Source organism: Balaenoptera borealis, assembly GCF_965194805.1.
Source record: "Balaenoptera borealis genome assembly, chromosome: 7".
In the NCBI taxonomy this organism is placed as follows: Eukaryota; Metazoa; Chordata; class Mammalia; order Artiodactyla; family Balaenopteridae; genus Balaenoptera; species Balaenoptera borealis.
The window spans coordinates 56649504-56671530 of record NC_138864.1 but is presented as its reverse complement, the minus strand read 5'-3'; the positions used below and the strand labels follow the sequence as shown (position 1 = coordinate 56671530).

Sequence of the window (22027 nt, the reverse complement as noted above, 5' to 3'; positions counted from 1 at the left end):
TTGTACTTATTAAGCAAAGATGCTCAAAGCATCCTCCTTGAAAGTGCCTGTTGTATAGCATTCTCAGTCATTTAAATGATGTCTTTTCACTGGTTTGATAGGTCTCAGTGAGTAACTTATATAAAAATTATGTTATTTTTGATATTATTGAATCTTACCTTACCAAACTGACATAAGGAAATAGTCTTTTTATATGTTCATTGAATGACCTGACAACATTCATAACCAACCCTGTATTGTTTATGCTCAGTCCTTCTTGGTCCTCAAAACTCTAGTCCCTGTTGCAGCCCAAGTCTACACATTTAGAGGAGTTTTGCCAGCATGAGGACTGTTAGCCCTATGTATCTTCTCCAGCTATATATGAAATGTATTCTGTAAGCTATTTATTGATTATAAAAGAAGCCATAGAAAAAAATATTTTATGCTTATGCATATTGCATTTTATTAAATTGAACAATTAAATACTGAGCTTCTTAAGTAGGTGACCTAATTGCTAATCTCTAAAAATGTAACTTTTCCAGTTGTATCCTAAAGATGTCATATAAGTATGGCTTCTATATGTAGTGGAAAGAAAGTGCAATGCTCATGTAATTTCACAAACAACTGGGTAGCTCTCTCTCTGTGCCATGCACTGATATAAATGATTTACCACATTAATTTAACCTTCATACTAACACTATGAGAGAGGTAGAATTGTTATTCCTGTTATAGAAATGAGGAAACTGAAGCACAGAGGAGATAAGTAACTCACTGAAAATCACCTAGCTAGTAAGTAGAAAAGATGGGATTTGAACTCAGTTATGCTGCCTCATACTTGATTTAAAAAGTTTCTAGATGTTTAAGTTATACATTCAGTGTGATTGTCAGATAGAGGACCTTCATGAGGACGCCCATGGCATATTTGGAAAAAGGCCTTTCATTCATCCCCTTTCTCAATTGTTGGTGTGCAAAGGTGAATTGTGGTGGAAATCTGGGTGTTTCAGGGTTGTCCAGGAGGCAAGGAAACAATGGCCATAGGTAACATGCATGTGAGAGCATGGAATCCTAGGAACAGAGTTTGGACCTCCTTCCCTGGAGATTGCCGGGCTATGCCATGTAATGCTGTTACCCTCACAGAGTAACTGCAGAGAGGAGGATAAAGATTTGTGAATCGGGGCATGGTGAAAACATACCTCCTGTGGAGGCAAATACTCTCAACCTCATATACACCTCACTATGGTTGTTTTCATATGGGAGTAAGAAAGGGCGAGAGGACACGTGGCCTTATGGGCGTAACCTGGAGCAAAACTCTGCCTCCCACAGGATTTCCGATGTGTTACAGATGTGTTTGACTTGTGGTTATGAGAAAGAAAGGAAAAGAGAAAGACATTGACCTACTAAGTAGCTGGTAACCAGTTCAGTCAGAGTGTTCAAAGGGACAAAATCATGGTACAAGGCATCACACCATTGATCAACATAGGGCTCAAAGCATTCCTAGACATTTGGAGCCACTCTATTATATAGCTTGATACTCTATATTGTTTAATATATTCATATTATTTTTTCTCCGTGCATGTTTACAAAGTAAGTGTTTTTTCAGCTGTTAAATATTTACAGTGATTAGCCATAGCCAGTAGTCTACCAATATTGGTCATTTAGAGCATGGCATTTCCAGTATATGCCAGGCTCAAGGCATCTACTGCTGTACTTTCTTCAGGCAGAAGTTTTCGCTGTGTGTGTGTGTGTGTGTGTGTGTGTGTGTGTGTGTGTGTGTGAGTGATTTCAGTTTTATAACTATTTGACAGCAGCGGTTAGTTCACATCAATATGGACTGTCTATAGACTTCTGAAAGTGGTGACAGGTTTATAGGTTATCAACATATAGAGCTTGTTTAGTGAATCTTCACCCTTGTTTCCCACATATGGATACGGTATAGGACATTCCTTATTCCTTTGGCTCAGACAGCTTTGTTAAGCTTGGTGTCAATGTATACATCTGGAGTTCCCACCTCCTTCATGGCAAACTTCCAGATCTCTTTGAGTGTCCAAGGGCCATGCTTCTTTTAAAGCCTACTCCATATATGCACAGGTAAATGCTGATGGTTTATTCTCTGGTCATCACCTCATTGATGGAAGAATGGCCCTTTCTTCTCACCACTCTTTTCCGTGGGAGCCATCCAAAGAGTGCAAGAGATTGTGACTCTTCAGGAAGGAGTTTAATGCTGAGACATCAAAGGCTCTACCTAAGCACTAAGAATACAGCAGAGAGCAAAACAAAGTCCCTGCTCTCATGATGCTTACATTCTAATTGAAGAAGACAAATACATGTATATATACATGTGTATATATGCATGATATATATGATATACAATTTATCACATGTGACATATATCATACATACACATGTGTATATATATGTGTGTGTGTGTGTATGTGTGAATATATATGGTAAAAAGAAGAAAAAATAAAGCAGACTGAGGGAACTGACCTGAGAGGGACTGGACAGTCTACTATTATATACAGGATAGTCAGAGTAGGTCATTCTAGTAAGAAAACATTAAATTTCTTAAATTTTTTTCTTTCTATTGTACACATCAGACATTTCACAATCTTTCCTATAGTTTAGCTCCTTCTTGAAAACGGGAGGCAAAAAGATACACTAGGATTTCTAAGCTGTTAACAGTAATAGGAGTTTTTTTCCCCTTTGCTATTAAAGGTCATCAAATTCTCACTTATGGCTAGGAAGAAAAGAGTTGAAAGGTAGTGAAGGGATGACAAGATGATAAATAAGTGGGTGATTCTAGGTAAGATGACTAAAGGAAAATGGAGATTTTTGTTTTTTAGCATCAACTCTTTGTCCATAATGGTTTCTCGAATCTATCCGCTCCTTTTAATACAACGCCACTAGAGTAGAGAAAGCCTGAAATAGTCTTCATTCCATGAGGCAAATCTTTTGGCAAAAATCTATGAGTGTCCTAACCAGTCTCCATTATTTCAAACCTTTGTCCACACTTTACCTCCCTACTCAGAATCTTCATGGCTTCCATTGTCTTCAGGCTCCTCTGCGTGGTATGCAAAGCCCTTCCAGAACATCCCATGCCTAACATTCTGGCTCCTCGTTGAAGTCCTGTCTCCACATCAACCTGTGACCTCCTTGAGAGGAGAAACTGTGCCTGTTGATTCTGCGTTTTCAATGCCTGGCATGCAATAGGCCCTAATAAATTATTTGAAGTAAATGACTCAGTGAATGAGGTGAGGATAATAGTGATCAGTTTTAAATTGGGCAGCTAAGCAAATAAGCCCTATTCAGCTCTAATCCTCACTAGAATTTGAACTTTAAGAAATACAGTTTTCTTTTGAATGTGAGTTCTACTATAAAAGGTTTAACACCATGAAAGGACGTTTGTTTCTGCATTCCAAGTCCACTCCAAAAAGCAGTCTCTTGACTTGACAGGCAAATCTTTAGCAAAGATCACAATAGAGACTTAGATTTTTAATCTACTTTTTACAAATTTGTTTTGCTTTCAAATTTCTGTGATAATTATTTTCATTGTTTTTAATTAATATGAAAAGTAATCCTGATCCTTTACCCTCAGTGTGTATTTTAAAATTGATTTCTACTTAGATTATACAACCTGAAATTTGTAGTCATTTTAACCAAATACTAAAAAAAGTAATGAAAAAACAAGATATTCTAATCAATTTAATCATAATGCACTCAGATTTTCTTAAAGCATCTATAGCTTTGTGTCAGGCACTGTTCTGGAGTTAAAAGAATAACAATAGTTAACATTTGTAAGGTATTTTCTGTATGCCAGACACACTCCTGTATATATGATAGGAAAATATATCCTTTAGTGCCCACAACCCTCTGAGGTATGTACTCTGATAATTCACATTTTATAGGTAATCAAACTAGTTAAAGAGTCATTGAATAACTTCTTCAAGATCTCTTAGCTAATAAGTAATAGAACCAGAAGTCAGACCTGCGTGGGTTTGACTCTGCACTCTCAACCTCATAACAGACTATCTTCCAGGGGTAAGAAGAGTCTCTACCCTGGCCTTGGAGGGCCTTGCTCTGGCCCTCTCCACAGGCAAGGAATCCATGGGGCATGCCTGTCCAGAGTCTTCAATTCCCTTCTAGATCATCCTTAGAATTCTCTGCCCAAGCAGCCCCAACCTACTTTTTTTAGACTGTGCCACCTACATGCCAAACCCGAGGAGAGGGGAAATAAATAGAGCTTGGACATGCAGGCTGGAGTATCCATGCAGGTAAGTGACAGGCTATTTGCTTTGCAGAATAAAGCTAGAAGTGAGAGAGAAGAGGGGCAGATTGAGGGCTGGAGGAACAACACACACTGCAAAGTTCCCAACCAGAAATCTTAAGAATCTGAAATTCTAAATTCAGACCTAGCCTTCTAGGGCATTATCAACGCGTGTTTATCAATGTAGGAAAACAGAACTTATTTTACATAATAGTTTCTTAGCCTGGGTTTTAACTGTTAAATATTTAATCCTGTTATGCCTGGCACCATTTGTACTCTTGCTCCCGCCCTAAAAAAATTTAGGGACAGATTTGTCTAGTACATTAAGTATTACTTGGGGGAGGGTGACAGACAATGAATGCACCATAGATCACTGAATAAAGAGAACTACTTTATGTCAAGGTGCTTTTTGGTAAAACTCTGAGATGGATACAGATTACACTAAATTCTATTTTCCTGAAAAACAGTGTCATAGAGAGAGTCTAGTGTATACATTTTTTAATTTAGTTTTACTTTTTATTTCCCCTTATTGGTTTAAAACATGTCACAGAAAAGAACATTTTACTGACATGAATTAGCCAAATCCGGTTGAATTATTCAGCTGGCATATATTTAATATCTATAAGTGAATGAATGTGTGGAAAAAATACTGCCAAACTGCCTTTATGGACTAAAAGGACTATTTTCCAATTTAAATATCAGTCTTAATGTGACCTCCTTTCTGTTTTTACAGCAAGTAAATTAGTCTAATTTACATATGAAAGAAAAATGTAATAAAAGTCAAAATTATTTCCATTGGGATTTTATAATTTAATTAAAACAGTCCTACCTTTCAACAAAAGTACTAGGATCGATTCTTGCTAGGAAACTACTAATATTAAATAGATATATTAAAATTATCTTCTCTAACTTTAGGAAATTAGTTTAGGAAATAAGAATAAGATCATTAAATTAAAATTGCAGTGTTAAATTATAGTGGTCTTATTGGATATATACTCTTAAGATGATTCTAAAAGACGCTTTTATTCTGAATGCTGTTATTCAAAGTACTAGAAGTTCATATTTTAAAACAGCATATAAAGTCTTAAAAAGTGATCTTTCATGCCGACCTTATCAATGAGCCAAACTATCATTACTATAGTTATTTTGAAGAGAGTTGTTACACTCTTTCCCAGCTATTTTTGTTGTTGTTTTGTTTTAATCCGCTGTTAACATTTGTCAAAGATAGAGTCTGTTGCCATTCTAGATCAGTACTGGTACAGTTTGATTATTCTAGAGAATTGCCCCCCAAAAATCACAGCACCCAGGTAGTACAGAGTGAGGAACCAGAGTAGCAACCAAAGGCTAATTCAAGCTAAAGTCCATGAGAGAGACTGAGTTTGGAAAGACTGGAAATGGGAAAGGCTGGTAATGAAGACAGGAGAATAGCAGACTAGAAATATGTCAGCTCTGAAGAAACGTGCCAAATATTTCTCATTAGGTATGTGAGGTGTGCAGTAGCTTTTGGTCAGGGATGTTTTGATATTTTGGACCCAGCCTCCTTCTAGGATTGAAAGAGTTGATATGCCGATGGTAAAATACAGCCACAGTCGAGGTACTGTTGTTCCAAATATACATATGGTAACAGGGTCCTATCCTTGGAATTGAACCACAAACATTTTCCAAGGTACAAGCATTTTTCCTGATTTCAATGGGGGCCATATATTCAGTATAATTCCCTAGTAACTGTTGCAGGTACTACGTAGGGAAAAGATCTTCAATCTTATAGAATGAGGGATGACTACTATGCTCTGCAGGAGCTTTAGAATATTATGAGTTCGAACAAAGAAAATAATTAAAAGAAAAATTCAAAATTCTACAGGACCTTAAGGAAGTACCTTACGTCGGAGTGCCAGACTAGGCATTGTCTTTTTTAAGTGCCTACTCAAGTCAGGCTTGGAGGTCAGGCTGGCTACGCCTAATGGTGTAAGGTGTTCGTTGATTGCAGCAAAACAAAGAATGCAGGAAAGTTTTGGGGTGTGCAGAAATTGCTGTAGAACTGGCTGTTCTAGTTGGAAACAAAGAACTCATTGTAGCAGAACTGAATTATTGGCAGAAAAATGACCTACCTGGTCTCTTTCTTAGTACAAGGCATACCTCCCAAGGTATCACTCTATTATCTTTTGTGCATTTGATTTGGATTTATATGGTGAATTGAAGACAACTGAACCATAATTTGCAAAAGAAAACCCTCTAGAAATGATACATGAGGCTCAAGTTTCAAGAAAATTTATCTGGAAGATGATAACACTGAAAAACACACTCAAGAAGGGAGTCAGTTTCAGGCATCCTGAATTTTGGTTTAAAATGTCCCTTTTGATGAGTGTTTCAACCACAACCATCTAGAACCAGAGCCCTAAGGTGAAGGACAATGTATATAATCACAGTGCCCAACCCCTGAGGTTGGTAATGGAAACACAAAGATTAAATGTTATTAGTACCAGTCTTTAGTTCAGAGGATATAACTTGTTTGATGCCTCTTGAAGACTTCAAGGCCACACGATGCTTGGTGACATCTGATGGGACTAAGACGGGGTGTTAGAAGGGGTGAGGTGTCCTGAATAGGTACCTGTGCCCCAATGAAGGAAGCATAACACAGCTGGAGAATAAAGCCCAGCACCCACTGTTAGGGAGCACATGTGTGTTAATATATATGTCCAGGGCCGACCCTTGGCTACTTGCAGGTCAGCATAGCATTGATGCCAGAGATCATTACTCTCTGAGAACAGGACTGCAGGCTAGATTATCTGGTGGTAGACTTACTGGGGTAGAAATCAACTTATGGGCATTATCAAAAGTCAGATATCAGGGCTTTTTGGACAAATCCTGCCTCTCAGAGATGTGTTTGATTTTGAAGTTAAAAAAAGACAGGTGCTGCTTCTGACTGAATTACTTGGCGGTGCAGAAATGTTTGGTCGGTTAGACCTATAACCGGATGTTACACCCCGCTTCCCCACAGGATAGACTTCTCAAATACTGCCCAGATGACATGGGTTTTTTCTCCTACACTGGGCACCTATCAATTCCTTTGGGTTTAATTTTTTTTAAACAGAAAAGCCCATGTACAGAACTTGGGTTTTCTTGGCCCTTTTACTAAATTACATACAGGCATACCTTGGAGATATTTTGGGTTTGATTCCAGAGCACTGCAATAAAGCAAATACTGCAAAAGCAAGTCACATGAAATTTTTCATTTCCCAGTACATATAAAAGTTATGCTTACACTATACTGTAGACCATTAAGTATGCAAAAGCATTATATCTAAAAAAAATAATGTACATACATTAATTAAAAATATTTTATTGCTGAAAAATGCTGTCATCTGAGCCTTCAGTGAGTCATTATCTTTTTGCTTGTGGAGGGTCTTGCCTGGATGTTGATGGCTGCTGACTGATCAGGGTGGTGGTTGCTGAAGGTTGTGGTGGTTTTGGCAATTTCTTAAAATAAGACAACAATGAAGTTTGCTGCATCGATGGACTCTTCCTTTCACAAAGGATTTCTCTGTAGCATGCAATGCTGTTTGATAGCATCTACCCACAGTAGAACTTCTTTCAAAACTGGAGTCAGTCCTCTCAAACCCTGCTGCTGCTTTATCAACTAAGTTTATGTAATATTCTAAGTCCTTTGTCGTCATTTCAACAATCTTCATAGCATCTTCACCAGGAGTAGATTCCATCTCAAGAAACCACTTTCTTTGCTCATCCATGAGAAGCAACTCTTCATCTGTTAAAGTTTTATCATGAGACTGTAGCAATTCACTCACATCTTCAGGCTCCACTTCTAATTCTAATTTTCTTGTTATTTCCACCACATCTGCAGTTATTCCTCCACTGAAGTCTTGAATCTCTCGAAGTGATTCATGAGGGTTGGAATTAACTTCTTCCACACTCCTGTTAATATTGATATTTTGACCTCTTCCCATGAATCACAACTGTTCTTAATAGCATCTAGAATGGTTAATCCTTTCCAGAAGGTTTTCAATTGACTTTGCCCAGATCTTTCAGAGGAATCACTATCTATGGCAGCAATAGCCTTATGAAATGTACTTCTTAAATAAAACTCAAAAGTCAAACTTACTCCTTTATCCAGGGGCTGCAGAATGATCTTTTGTTAGCAGGCATGAAAATAAATTAATCTTGTCCATCTTCATCAAAGCCCTTAGGTGATGAGGTGCATTGTCAGTGAGCAGTAATATTTTGAACAGAATCTTTTTTTCTGAGTAGTTGGTCTCAAAAGTGGGCTTAAAATATTCAGTAAACCATGTCATAAACGGATATGCTCTCATCCAAGCTTTGTTCCATTTATAGAGCACAAGCAGAGTAGATTTAGCATAATTCTTAAAGGCCCTAGGATTTTCCAAATGGTAAATGAACACTGGCTTCAACTTAAAGTCACCAGCTGCATTAGCCCCTAACAAGAGAGTCAGCCTGCCCTTTGAAGCTTTGGAGCCAGGCATTGACTCTTCCTCTCTAGCTATGAAAGTCCTAGATGACATCTTCTTTCAATATAAGGCTATTTTGTCTACACTGAAAATTTGTTGTTTGGTGCAATCACCTTTATTAATTATCTTAGCTAGATCGTCTGGATAATTTGCTGCAGCTTCTACATGAGCACTTGCTGCTTCACCTTGTACTTTTATTTTATGGAGACTGTGTCTTCCCTTAAACCTCATGAACCAACCTCTGCTGGCTTCAAACTTTTCTTCTGCAGCCTCCTCACTTCTCTCAACCTTCACAGAACTGAAGAGAATTAGGGCCTTGCTCTGGATTGGGCTTAGGCTTAAGGGAATATTGTGGCTGGTTTAATCTTCTATCCAGACCACTAAAACTTTCTTCATATCAGCAGTAAGGCTGTTTTGCTTTCCTATCATTTGTGTGTTCACTGGAGCAGCACATTTGATTTCCTTCAAGAACTTTTCCTTTCCATTCACAACTTGGCTAACTGTTTGGCTCAGGAGGCCTAGCTTTCAGCCTGTCTCAGCTTTCAACCTGCCTTTCGCACTAAGCTTAATCATTTTTAGCTTTTGATTTAAAGTGAGAGACATGGGACTCTTCCTTCACTTGACTGCTTAGAGGCCACCACGTGGTTATTAACTGGCCTAATTTCAGTACTGTTGTGTCTCAAGGAATAGGGATGCCCGAGGAGAGGGAGAGAGATGGGGGAACAGCATGTCAGTGGAGGAGTCAGAACACACTTAATATTTATTGATTAAGTTTGTTTTCTTATATGGGCATGGTTCGTGGTGCCCCAAAACAATTACAATAATAACATCAAAGATCACAGATCACAGACCATCATAACAAATATAATAATAATGAAAAAGTTTGAAATATTGTAAGAATTACCAAAATGCTGCACAGAGACATGAAGTGAACAAATGCACTTGATGCAGGGTTATCACAAACGTGCAGTCTGCAAAAACACAATATCTACAGAGCGCAATAAAATGAAGCACAATAAAATAAGGTAAGCCTGTAGATGCTTCTAGCTCTATGTTAAAGAATTCAAGCTCCAGAGTACTCCAGATGGGCCTTCGAGTTCTGTGGAGCTGCCATAGTGGCAGATGACCTACTAACTGGTCAATCCACTTTAGGATATTTCCTAGGGATCCTTATTGACAAGCAGAGAACTAAAACACCCAGAAAAATCCCAAGAAATATGGAATTACCTAAAATTTGGAAGCCTGCCTCTACAGCACAGTGGCACTCCTATATATGACTTACCTATGAGGAATTTGGGTTCCCAAGAACTTTACCCTTAATAGCACAAACTCACTTTTCCAAAGCTTTGAGGATGCTATACAGTAAGTGGCCTAGGAGAGTCTGAATTAGTTGGTTATACAAAGAAGGCTGTTGGATATTGTCCAGATATACAGTGGCCCCCTCCATCCAAAAGATCACAGGAGATACCACATGAACACTGGGAGACTGGCAGGGAATTCTAGAATCTGAGAGGACAGTATCAATACTGTATATAACTTAATTTATATATTAAAAATATATTTTGAAAAAGACCTTTCATTCATCTCCTTTTTCAATTGTTGGTGTGCAAAGGTGAAGTGTGGTGGAAATCTGGGTGTCTCAGGGTTGTTCAGGAGGCAAGTAATCAATGGCCACAGGTGCACATGCATGTGAGAGCACAGAAGCCTAGGAACAGAGTTTGGAGTCAGGCTGTCATTTGTTTGGGAATAGAATAGAATCTTCCAGGGAAGAAGGGGTAGATAAATTGACCTATCTCTGCACACTCAGTGGATCTGCAAAATGGGTCTGACAGGATAGACAGGCACTCAAGAGCCTCAGTCATGGTGAGGAAACAGCTCCTATTTACCATTCAAAAATAATCATACTTGATTATATATTTTAAAAGGCAGCTTGGGAGTCTTTAGCAGAAGCACAGAGGTTGAACTTCAAAGGGGTAGTTAAGTATTGGAAGACAAAAGGGATATAAGGGCCAAGGGGAAGCTGAGTAGAAAACAGAGGGGTTCAGAGATTAGACCTGGGGTGTTGTATGTTGGGGGATGATTTCATTTTTCTGAATGGGTTGCTGCTGTTTTGCCAGCTTTAACTGATCCAGCTGAATGGGCTGACCCCCTGTAACAACTTAACAATACTGTGTGATTTCTAACAGACAGTATATATTTGGGAACCAGACAGAATAGAGATGCAATTATGTAATAAAAGGATCTGGCAAATTCCTCAAGGAAGTTTTTACTGACCCTCCCAGTCTCCCTTTTAGGTGACATCCTCCTATGCTTTGCTGCCATAGCACCTAGCCTGTTCTTTTCACAGCACACTTATTAAGGTTCTGTCATATGTTAGTTTTTGCTATTACTCTATAAGCTTCACAAGGCAGGTACCCTATTCTTAAGACCCTTCACAATGCCATGATTATAGCAGGTATTAAACAATTATCAAATAATTCATGAATGGACGAAGGCCATCCAAATCATTATAACTTCAAATTCCTTAAAAAGTGGAATTTTCTGCTCTGTTCCCAGATGATAATCTTTTCCTCTTTTGACCAAATCTGTGTCCATTCTCTTCCTTCTACTCAAGAAATCTTTTAATAATACTAACAGTGCTGTCCATGAGAAGGTGAGAAACAGTTATAGTAAAACCCTGGTTACCTACAGTGCATGTGAAATCCATGGTCATTCATAGTTTGATGCTTTCTTTTGAAAATCTTTTAAAGATGTATTTGTAAACTTTCCTATCTTAGTAAGTACATCATTCAGACTTTGAGATTTGAGAAAAGCCTCCCAGTTATCATTCAATCAATAAATCAAAAGGTATTGTTTGAACACCTACTCAGTACACTTGGCATTGTACTAGTTGTTATGGGGACAGAGGAGATGTAAGATATCATGCAGGTGGGATAGCTGAGCTTGGGAACTGTGTGAGTACGTAAAACAAGATAGCAATGTGGGGCCAAGGTGGGTGGTCTGGGTCATTAGTGTTGCAGGGCTTTTGACTTCTCCTGAATTAGACAGGATATAGGTCAAGTGTGTCCTGATGCCGAGACAGAACCTCGAAGTCCCTTCTAAATATTAATATTTAATTTTAAATTTTCTTATGCTTCAGCAGAGAATTAAAGTGCAGAGCCTTGATTAACTGAAGGTTTCAACTACTTAGGTTTTACTATACATACGGTTCACCTTTTTAGGTACAATGTATTCCTAGAAACCATCATAAAATGCATCAACATAAAGCAAATCCAGGTTGTGTATCCCTTACCCTAAAGGTATATGTGATTACTTGCATTGTCTTTAGCTATTAGCAGAAAACTGTTAAATGAGTGTATAAAGACAGGAAGAACAGAAATATAAGGATTAATTTATCGAATGAGTAGACCAGGGATATCAAAGTGGCAAAATTCAGAGACAACGTGTTTTCATTGTGTTGAAAAAAAAAAAGTGTTATGAGTGCTGGTGATCAGTGCAGAATGGCCAGAGAGAATAAGTGCAGTAACAGGACAAAGCTTCCCCAAGGGGAGGCATCCTGAGCTGAATTCCAGAGTTGACTGAGAGAAGGGGACACAATTGGGAGAAAGTTAACTGAACGATGCAGAAGTAAACACATCAACTCAGAGAGAGAGGGGGTTGGGGGAGAGAGCACACACGGGACAGTTTGGTCAATGCAGAGGAGACATGCATTCATCTTCTCATTAAACAAATATGTAGTGAGTCTCTACAATGTGCCAGATATTGCTCTAAGCCCTGAAAATAGAGCAGTGGACAAAATAGACAGAAATATCTGCCCACATATAGTTTATATCCTAATGGGAGGAGCCAGACCATTGACAAAATAAATAGAATGTCCAGCATGCTAGAAGGCGCTATTTGTCTAGCACCTTCTGTAGTGAAAACAAACGCAGCTGGGGGATAAGCAGCAGTGCTCACACCTCCCCCTCTAGCACTCCTCACTCCGCATCTGAGTCTGTTTTTCTCTACAGAAAGTGCTAGACATATAGCACCTTCTAGAATGCTAGACCTTCTATTTATTTTGTCTATGGTCTGCCTCCTCCCATCAGAATGTGATATCTGAGCCAAGTCCATAAACCTGGAGGGAAATATGAAAGGACAGCATCTTCCTCAATGATCTGTCACTTGAAAGGAAGAGACTGGCACTTAAACGTGAATTATAATCTAATAGGTTCTATAATTTAAACTAAAATCTAATAAGTGCTAATCATTTAACAAATAATTTTTCAACAATGACTGTGTGGAAAGCATAGTTCAAGGTGTATAAGAAACATTAGGAAACAAAAGGACAAAAATCCTTGTCCTCATGAGTCTTATATTTTGGGGGAAGAGGAAACAAAATAAAAAGTAAACATGGTTATAAGTAATTATATAGTATGTTAAAAGTGCTAAGTGCTATGGGAAATAGTAGACCAGGATTAGGGGTATACGTGGGAGTTGCCATTTTAAATGGATTAGACGGGCTAGACATCATTAAGAAAGCAGGTGTTTGAGCAAAGTCTTAAGGGCAGTGAGAGTTAGCCTTGTGGATAATTGGTGGAGGGGATCGAAAAAAAGAGAGGCTATCAAGGGATGTAAGAGATGTGACATAGATGGGAAAATGGAAGGAGGGGAGGTGGCAGATTGTTGGTGTCAGGATCCTGGAAGTGAGTGAGATTGAAAGACAGGAGGTAGTGGTCAGAGAGGGTAATATGGGAAATACTGGGATTGTAGAGGGGTTGCAATTACTGGTAATTACAAGGTCTAAAGCTATGACCGTGGCTTAAGCAAGTAGCTAAACCAGAGTGGAGGACAAAATAACTGGAGAAGAGAATGAGGAAGTGGGGCATCTAGGTATTGCAAAGATGTTCTGCATATATACTGAAATTGCCATGAACTGAAATAGTAGTAGTATTGGAGAGTGTGATAAGCAACGAGTCAAAATTCTCTAGAAATGAGAAGGCATCACCCTGGCATCAGTAAATGCCCGTAGTAATTCAGGGTTCTGCGTGATGAAATCTGAGTTAAGAGTGTCAAAACTGGGAGAGGTTAGGGATGAGGGAGAGAGAGTGCCCTGGAAGTGGCAATAAGAACTAAGGAGGGCAGCTATCTGCCTCTAGGCCCAGTGTCATGAGGGTCGTGGGAGAAACAGCCATTACTCATGAGGTCAGCAAAGGAAGCGAACCTCAGGGGTGATTCAGTTTTCATTAGAGCAAGGAGTGGGAAAATTCATAGAAGAGACTGATATACAGGGAATTCTTCTGTAAATGGGCTAACAATTTTGGAGAGCACAAGAAGAGGGTTTCTGAAGTTGTAAAAGAGTGCAGATGATGGGAGAAGAGAGACTGTGTACAGCCTAAGAGGGATTAGAGGGGCATTTGCAAGTCTTAGACTCCTTGAAGCAACTGACATGAACATGGATAAGTGAGATTAGTCTTTGTGAACTCAAGGTAGATAGTGGTGATAAAGCTGTGAGTGGCAAGAGGAAGGTGGAAGTTCTGGGGCTTTTCTTGATTCTATGGAATGAAGAGAAACGATCTGAGGAAGCCTGACTTAGTTCTGGTGTGAGGATGCTCACTCTACTCAATCTCCTATTGAGTGGGAGATGGACATTTGTTTTTGAATGCCTTGGGCTACCCCCTCAGACAATCAGCTGGAGCTGATTATCTGAGGAGGTATATAATAGCTGAGGATTATACCCGAAGGTAGTACAAACCAACAATGCTTTGGAAGTGAAAGGGTTTAGTGAAGACTTTCCAAACTATCTAACATCATCTTCTCCCTGGAGGAATTTGCTTCTTGCTAAATATATTTACAAACGTAATATGTAATTTATACCCACACTTGCATAATCTGCAACTAACTAAATAAACAAATAACTAAATAAAATACATACAAATAACTATAATTTAATGCAGAATGTAAGAATCACAATGCAAATTCTGTAAGGACTCAAAAGTAGCGAGATAAGCTACACCTGAAGGGAACAGGAAGGAACGGATGGCAGAGATGTAAAAGTAAGATAAGTGTCTTAATTGGATGCTGAAGAACTGCAAGGACTGTAACAGAGGGAAATGCCCAGGATGACTCTTCAGGCAGAGAGAAGAGTCATACATACTGGCCATGACTAGGGCATCAGGGGAGAAGTGAAAGAGAGAGCCATTGAGTTAGATATAGGTGAATTTGTTTGAACTTGACTACTCAGGTGGTGGAAAATCATTGAAGGCTTTTTGATTGTTTAGTAGGGTAGGCAATAATGTATATAGTCAACCCTCCGTATCCAGGGGTGTCACAGCCCTGGATTCAACCAACCACAGATTGAAAACATTCAGAAAAAATATTCCAGAAGCTTCCAAAAACAAAACTTGAATTTGCCACATGCTAGCAACTATTTCCATAATATTTACACTGTATTTACAAATACTTACATAGCATTAACATTGTATTAAGTATCATAAGTAATTTAGAGAAGATTTAAAGTATATGGGAGGATGTGCATAGCTTATATGAAAATACTGTGCCATTTTATATTATATAAGGGACTTGAGCATCCTTGGATTTTGGTATGGGGTGAGGGGGTCCTGGAACCAACCCCCTGGAGAAACTGAGGAACATCTGTATAATGAATTTCAGTGGTAGATGCCCAAGGTAAAAGACTGAGAAAATTGTTAACAGTAAAGCAAATGATAAATAATGAGAGCCTAAACTAGGTTGAAGTCCAATAAGGGAAAGATGAATGCTAAAGATACTGAGGTAAAAGCAAGAAGTATTGGTGACCAACAGGTTGCTGGGATTATGGCAGAGGGAGGAGTCAATGTTGACCATAAAGATTTAAAGCAGAATAACTAGGAAAATATTGCAATTAACAGAAATAGGTCAGTCAAGTCAGGAAGAGCTACTGATAGATGGGAAGATGATTTTTATTTGAGACTTGAAGCTTTTGAAGTTCCAGTAGGAACCTACGTGGAATGTCCAGAAGACTGTTGAAAATTCAAGACAGAAACTTGAGTGAGAATTTGGAACTGCAGATACTAATTTGACGGTCATGTGCAAGCAGATGAGACTTAAAGTCATGTTAGTATATGAAGCCATCAAGGTATAGAGTTTAGAGAGATGTAAAAATAGCCAAAGACATAAAAAGAAAATTAGTTGTGGGAATGGGAGAAGTGATAGAGTGTCCACTCACTGTTGAAAGGTAGAGCACATTTAAACATTGCTAAATACTAGTTGCTAGATATAATTAGGAAATTATCATTTGCCTTTGAGTGAGCAATTCACTAGACAGAGAGAGGAAATGATCTTGGCAAGTACGAAACTCTTCTTCCTCTGAAAAGAGAACAAAGACAAATTTGAGTTAAAAAAAAAAGTAATTTAGATATTCTAGGTAATATAAAGGTACGGTTGGGTCATATCTTAAGTATGAGGACTTGGTAGAAGCGTTTGGGGATTTGAAGAGAAAGGATTAGAATAGCGAATGTGAGAAACTATGATGGAAAGTCAACAAGAGATGAATCAACAAGGCCTAGGGGTTAGGTGAAATGAGAAAGAAATTTGGAAGAAACAGGGCCCCACAAAGGCAGCTTCAGATGCTAAGGTATAAGTTGTTGCTTAGGATGCATAAACACTACTTCTGTTTATTTTCAACTTCATGTTTAGAATTCTTGGCTCAGGAGCCTGCCTTCTGTCCCGTCCTCTGGCTCCTCCTGAATTTGCCCTTTATCCTACTTTTGGTCTTTGGGTCTAATAACTCTCTCATGGTTTCATGATCCATTGGCCCCAATAGCTCATGAGAATTCCCTGCTGCAGGCCCCAGGGATTCCCAACAACTCTGTCTAAGGTGGAGGTAGTGAGATGTGGGGTGATTTGGGTGATTTTATGGAATTGGGTAAGCTGAAAATCATGAGCAAGATAATACTTTGTAAAATGTAGAAAAATGTCTGGTGATGATAACAAAGATTGGGAGGGGCATATTAAATAAGAGCTGTGAACTTTGAAAGAATAGAAGTTGATACGTTTTAGAGGCAGGGACTGGGGGAATGGGGGGAGAAGCCTACAAACAGCTAGTGAGAGCAAGAAGATTAAAGCATTGGTTGAAGATTTACCCAAAGAATGATAAACTCTAATAAAGCTGAGTTTTGATAAAGTGGAAGCAATAGCTGGACCATTTTGGGAAATATGGAGGCTATGGAACAAGAATTTCATAGGACAATATGGACTATAGATTAGTTTGTTTTACAGTATCAATATAAAATGTCCTGAATTCACCAACTCTTGGTGGTTTTATAAGAGAATATCCTTGTCCTTGAAAAGTACACCTTGAAGATTATGAGGTAAAGTACTGATCATTGATATATATATGTATAAAGAAGTACCTAGTCAAATTCCAGCCAATGGAAGTAAACTGGGCAATTAGTTGAAATAGTTTAGATAATTTAAATATTATAAAATATTAAATTTCATTCCTATAAGGTAGAGTAAGGTGAAAATTTTTAAATTATAATTCAGAATTTCCTTTGCCTGAGTCCAAAAGTAAAATGAATTTTATAAGAGACACTGAAGTATTTAGAATCATCTTTGGCTTGAAGATTGAAGCGATTTTATTATAGAGAATGGACTATAAAATATATTATTAATGTGTACTTCAAACTATATTAGTATTAGTGCTAATATTAGTACTAATTACTAAGATACTTAATCTTACACTTGGTATTAGTACACACTCCTTTCAATTTTTCATGCTGCTGAAGCCTTGCAAGGAATTCCAAGTAGAATATAAAAAATAATTTTTTAACCTGAAAAAATTTTTATCATCTCACAGCTGAGCTCAATCCGTTTGAAGAAGCATTACAATAATTTACCCCTCGATCTGAATAGGTTATATAAAGCAGGTAAATATAGTGTAGGGATAAATGACTTTAGTTAACCACAAATTGATCTGTAAGTCAAAAGATTTATATAATGTGTCATTGGCATGCTTTTTAAAAACCACATAAAGTAATTTAATATTTTTATATATATTCTCAAGAAAGGAATATATTTCCCCACTGTGCTCTGATTGTCCTTTATTTAACAAATAATACTCTATCAGTTAATTTATAATGCTAATCTTAAATAAACTTTATTGATAAATATTACATCAATAAATCAACCTTACTGATAAAATTTACATCATTTAAAGTGTCAATTGTACAGTTTTTGACAGATGTATAGACCTGCGAAACTAACACTACAAACAACATACAGAACACTTTCATCCCAGCAAAAGTTTGTACTTCTTTGCTGACAAGGTTAAAACATAAAACAATGGGGGCTTCCCTGGTGGCGCAGTGGTTGAGAATCTGCCTGCTAATGCAGGGGAAAACGGGTCCGAGCCCTGGTCTGGGAAGATCCCACATGCCGCGGAGCAACTAGGCCCGTGAGCCACAACTACTGAGCCTGTGCGTCTGGAGCCTGTGCTCTGCAACAAGAGAGGCCACGATAGTGAGAGGCCCGCGCACCGCGATGAAGAGTGGCCCCCGCTTGCCGCAACTAGAGAAAGCCCTCGCACAGAAACGAAGACCCAACATGGCCAAAAATAAATAAATAAATAAATAAAAATTTAAAAACATTATTCCTCTTTAAAAACAAAACAAAACATAAAACAACGAATGATTCTGCGTTACAGACAACTGATGAGTAACTGATATATCTAACATATAGGGTTTTGGATGACCTTTAAAAATACATCTTTCATAATATAAATTATATATTAAAATGTCCGCATAAACTGACAGGACTGTACATGCTATAAAGCAAAAGTTTTCCACCAATCATGTCATTTTAACTCATACTCTACTTTTTAAAGTGTTTTCACAACACAGTAGATGAATACAGCATATAAAGAGCAGGAGCATTTTCCCTACCTCATCAGCAAGGAAGCAAAACCTCAGCAAAGTTAAATTATGAAGCCAAGGCAGTTAGGACAAGAACAAGTTGCTTGCTTCCCTGTTCCAGATTTGGCTTCCAGGGCAGAACTGGAAATTCACAAATGGAAACTGCAACTGCAAACACCATTTCAAGTGCTTCTGCCTAATTAGCATGCAGCCCAGAACTGTCCCCTGGCAAGATATTGGGGAAACACAGTTGTAAAAGGAGAAGCTCTCTCCGTTGCTGAAAAAGTGCCAACCAATCTGATTCAGGCACTTGGTAAGACATTCAAGTTGGGGCTTTGGTGTTAAAACTCAAAGTTTCCTTGTGCTCAGAAATAAAGTGAATTTTGAAAAGGGCACTGAAGTACTTAGGGAAGTCTTTGGCACTGAGGACAGAAAATAATCCTACTGGGGAGAATCTAACATCCTCATCTCTAGAGTGGGACTGATGATAGGAAAAGTAATGACACACTACTGGTATGAAAGAATTATCTTCAGCTACATGGGAATTATTATTGAGTCATCACTTAAGAATTAATAATAGTACTAATTAACAAGGGTTTTAGGTTTTAAATCATACTTTGGTATAATTGTCTTTCTTTATGTTTTTCTCTATTCCATATAGGACAATGTTTAAGAGAAGAGGCTCTGTAGTCCGAATTGGGTTCACACTTGGTCTCCGTGCTCACTAGCTCTCTGACTTTGAGATGAGACTTTGCCTGAGTTTTAGTTAGTTCCTCATCTTTAAAATGGGCTTAGTAGTGCTTTCCTCATAGGACTTTTATAAATTTTCAGTGAGATAATACATATAAAGTGCTTGGTACAGGGCCCAAGTGAGAGTAATCACTTAATAAATATTTGGGGTTTTTTCCCTAATTTTATCCTATCATATATATAGGCTTGATTTTCAAGTGGCAGAGTCAACTAGAGATACCTTTTTGGTCTTTGAAGTGTAATTACAGGAAAACCAAATGCTGAATTAACTAAAATTCACTTTGAGTTTTAATTTATTTTTTTACTTAGAATAAAATTCTCTACAATATAGGGTGTTTCTCTGCCGCTCTAATCAAGCGCACGCCTTCAACGTGACTTCAGGATTAAAAGATATAATGAAAAAAATGTATTCCTACTATCCTGGGGCATTTGGGTTTTGACATGAATAGCACTATGATTTTTTTTTTAGGTGGGAGAAAGGAAATTCATACATGCCAAGAGTTGGAGAGGAAAATAGGAAGAGCCCCTAGAACTCTAGTGTGTTAGATTAAAAAACATTATTTAGAGGAACAGAGTGGGAAACCGGTGAATATTTTGGCTTTTATAAAAAGGGAGTGTGCCTCATAAACAGGACAGTTGGAATGTATGGAAAAGTTCCAGTTAAAACAAGACACAAAGCACATGACTAATATTGCTTTTCCAAGTTAGACAAATGCAGCTTTAACCAGAATTTGCCTCAGAGGGGCCTCTGGAGCCCTCCTTGAATCTTGAGATTTTGATCCTTTTTCAAGTTCCAAGTCTGAAGTAGGAAAGCAATATTGAGAGATGCTGTGTTTTTGCCCCTCACCTTTCTTCCTGAGTTTCCCTCGCTTTGTCACAAATTCCCACCAGGTGAGTGAATGTCAGAAGACAAACTGATATGCACAGGTAAAGGAGCAAATGCAAAACTTGATTTGAGCCTCTTCAGGAACTATCTTGTTGAATACCTGCTTGGCCCACCAAAAGAAAATTCACTGTTAGGAAATAATATGAACTGCAAAGTCATTTTCAAATGCAAATGACAAGTACTCTTTATACTCTTTCGTCTCCTTCCCATTTCAAAGAAGATATAATCTAAAAAACAAACAAATTTCAGCCAGATTTCTGCATTTTACCTATCTTTCAAACCTGACGGTTTGTCCTTAATGTGAAGAGACTCCTTCATCAATAATAATTCATGGGGGCTTCCCTGGTGGCACAGTGGTTAAGAATCTGCCTGCCAATGCAGGGGACATGGGTTCGATCCCTGGTCCGGGAAGATCCCACATGCCGCGGAGCAACTAAGCGCGTGCGCCATAACAACTGAGCCTGTGCTCTAGAGCCCGGGAGCCACAACTACTGAGCCCATGTGCCGCAACTGCCGCACCTGAGTGCCACAACTACTGAAGCCTGCACGCCTAGAGCCCCTTCTCTGCAACAAGAGAACCCACTGCAATGAGAAGCCTGTGCACCACAACGAAGAGCAGCCCCCGCTCGCCGCAACTGGAGAGAGCCTGCGCACAGCAAAGAAGACCCAATGCAGCCAAAAATAAATAAAATAAAAATAAATAAATTTTTTAAAAAAAGAAATAATAACTGGGAACTTCTCAATCTGAAGAGAGAATTGGATATGCAAATACATAAAGCTTATAGATCACACTATAAAAAAATAATAATAACTCATGGTGTTTTATTTCTCCTTGTACATTTTCTATCACCTGAGCATGGATTGCCTTGTGTATTGTTTTTATTTCTTATTCTACACACCAAACTACTGTGCATTTAGGGTGACCTGAGGCCTCAGCTTGCCTGAGGAGTTTCAGTTTACACCTGTTTCACCAGTGTAATTAATAGTTCCCCCTTTCAAGTTAAAATTGTTCTGGTGTAGAGCATAAATTACACAATCACCGAAGATGGCCTGCAATCAGAACTTTTTCAAAGCAAAGTTGGTTAAAATGTGTGTAAATGAGTCACAATAAAAGTTTCTGATATGACCCCTCCAGACTAGCCTTCTTGATGTGGCCCATTTCAACACAAATGAGTGTCATCAGTGGCTTCACAGTGGTTCTTCTTGTAAATTCCATCATGAACTAGAGTTCTGATTTATGCCATCCCAGCGTACTTTAAATACTGACTCATGTTGGGATTGCCCCAAACAGGGCAGGGCAGACTAATGGAATGTGAAGCATTGCCCTGACATTTCTTAACCTGCCCAGTGTTGAAAGTGGCTTTATTTTCCCCGTTTGTGCTCCAAAAATCTTTATGCTAGCATAAAACCCTATTGTACTCACATGATTTTCTGCTATATAACAAGGGAGGTTGAAATTTGTCCCTGAAACGAGGATTACATGTAATAAAAATCTAATAAACCTGGTTAATAAGAAGAAAAGATACTAATGCTATTTCCTAACATTGGCATTAGAAGGAAGTTCCTCTCAGTAAGAAGTTACTCAACCTCATAGGGGCATAAAACATTTGCTGAAATGGAACCTGATTTAGATCTGAACAATAAGAAAAAAAAAAAAGTGAATTTGGTAGTTTTGCATCTGATAATGGTACCATTCAAAAGTGCTATTTCAATTCAGTATCATTCCATCACATATTCAGAGTTCTTTAGAAAGAAACTAACCTTGCTTTAAAATAAA

At 38.2% G+C, this 22027-nt stretch overlaps 1 protein-coding gene and 1 long non-coding RNA gene across 6 annotated transcripts in view; one reads left to right on the top strand and one right to left on the bottom strand.

The window, feature by feature from the left end:
• The window catches only part of ITGB8 (integrin subunit beta 8), a 93914-nt gene that overhangs the window by 5721 nt on the left and 66166 nt on the right, over positions 1-22027 (top strand). The window lies entirely within an intron of this gene.
• LOC309631771 overlaps positions 3013-22027 on the bottom strand; it is a 253878-nt gene continuing 234863 nt past the window's right edge. Inside the window, exons 2-3 of one of the 2 annotated variants that reach the window (XR_014246519.1) lie at positions 20212-20350; positions 3013-4989 (exon numbers count right to left, since the gene is read on the bottom strand). This is a non-coding gene — a long non-coding RNA (uncharacterized lncRNA). Of the gene's footprint in view, positions 20351-22027 lie in introns of both variants that reach the window. The other variant, XR_014246517.1, reaches the window with a different exon arrangement.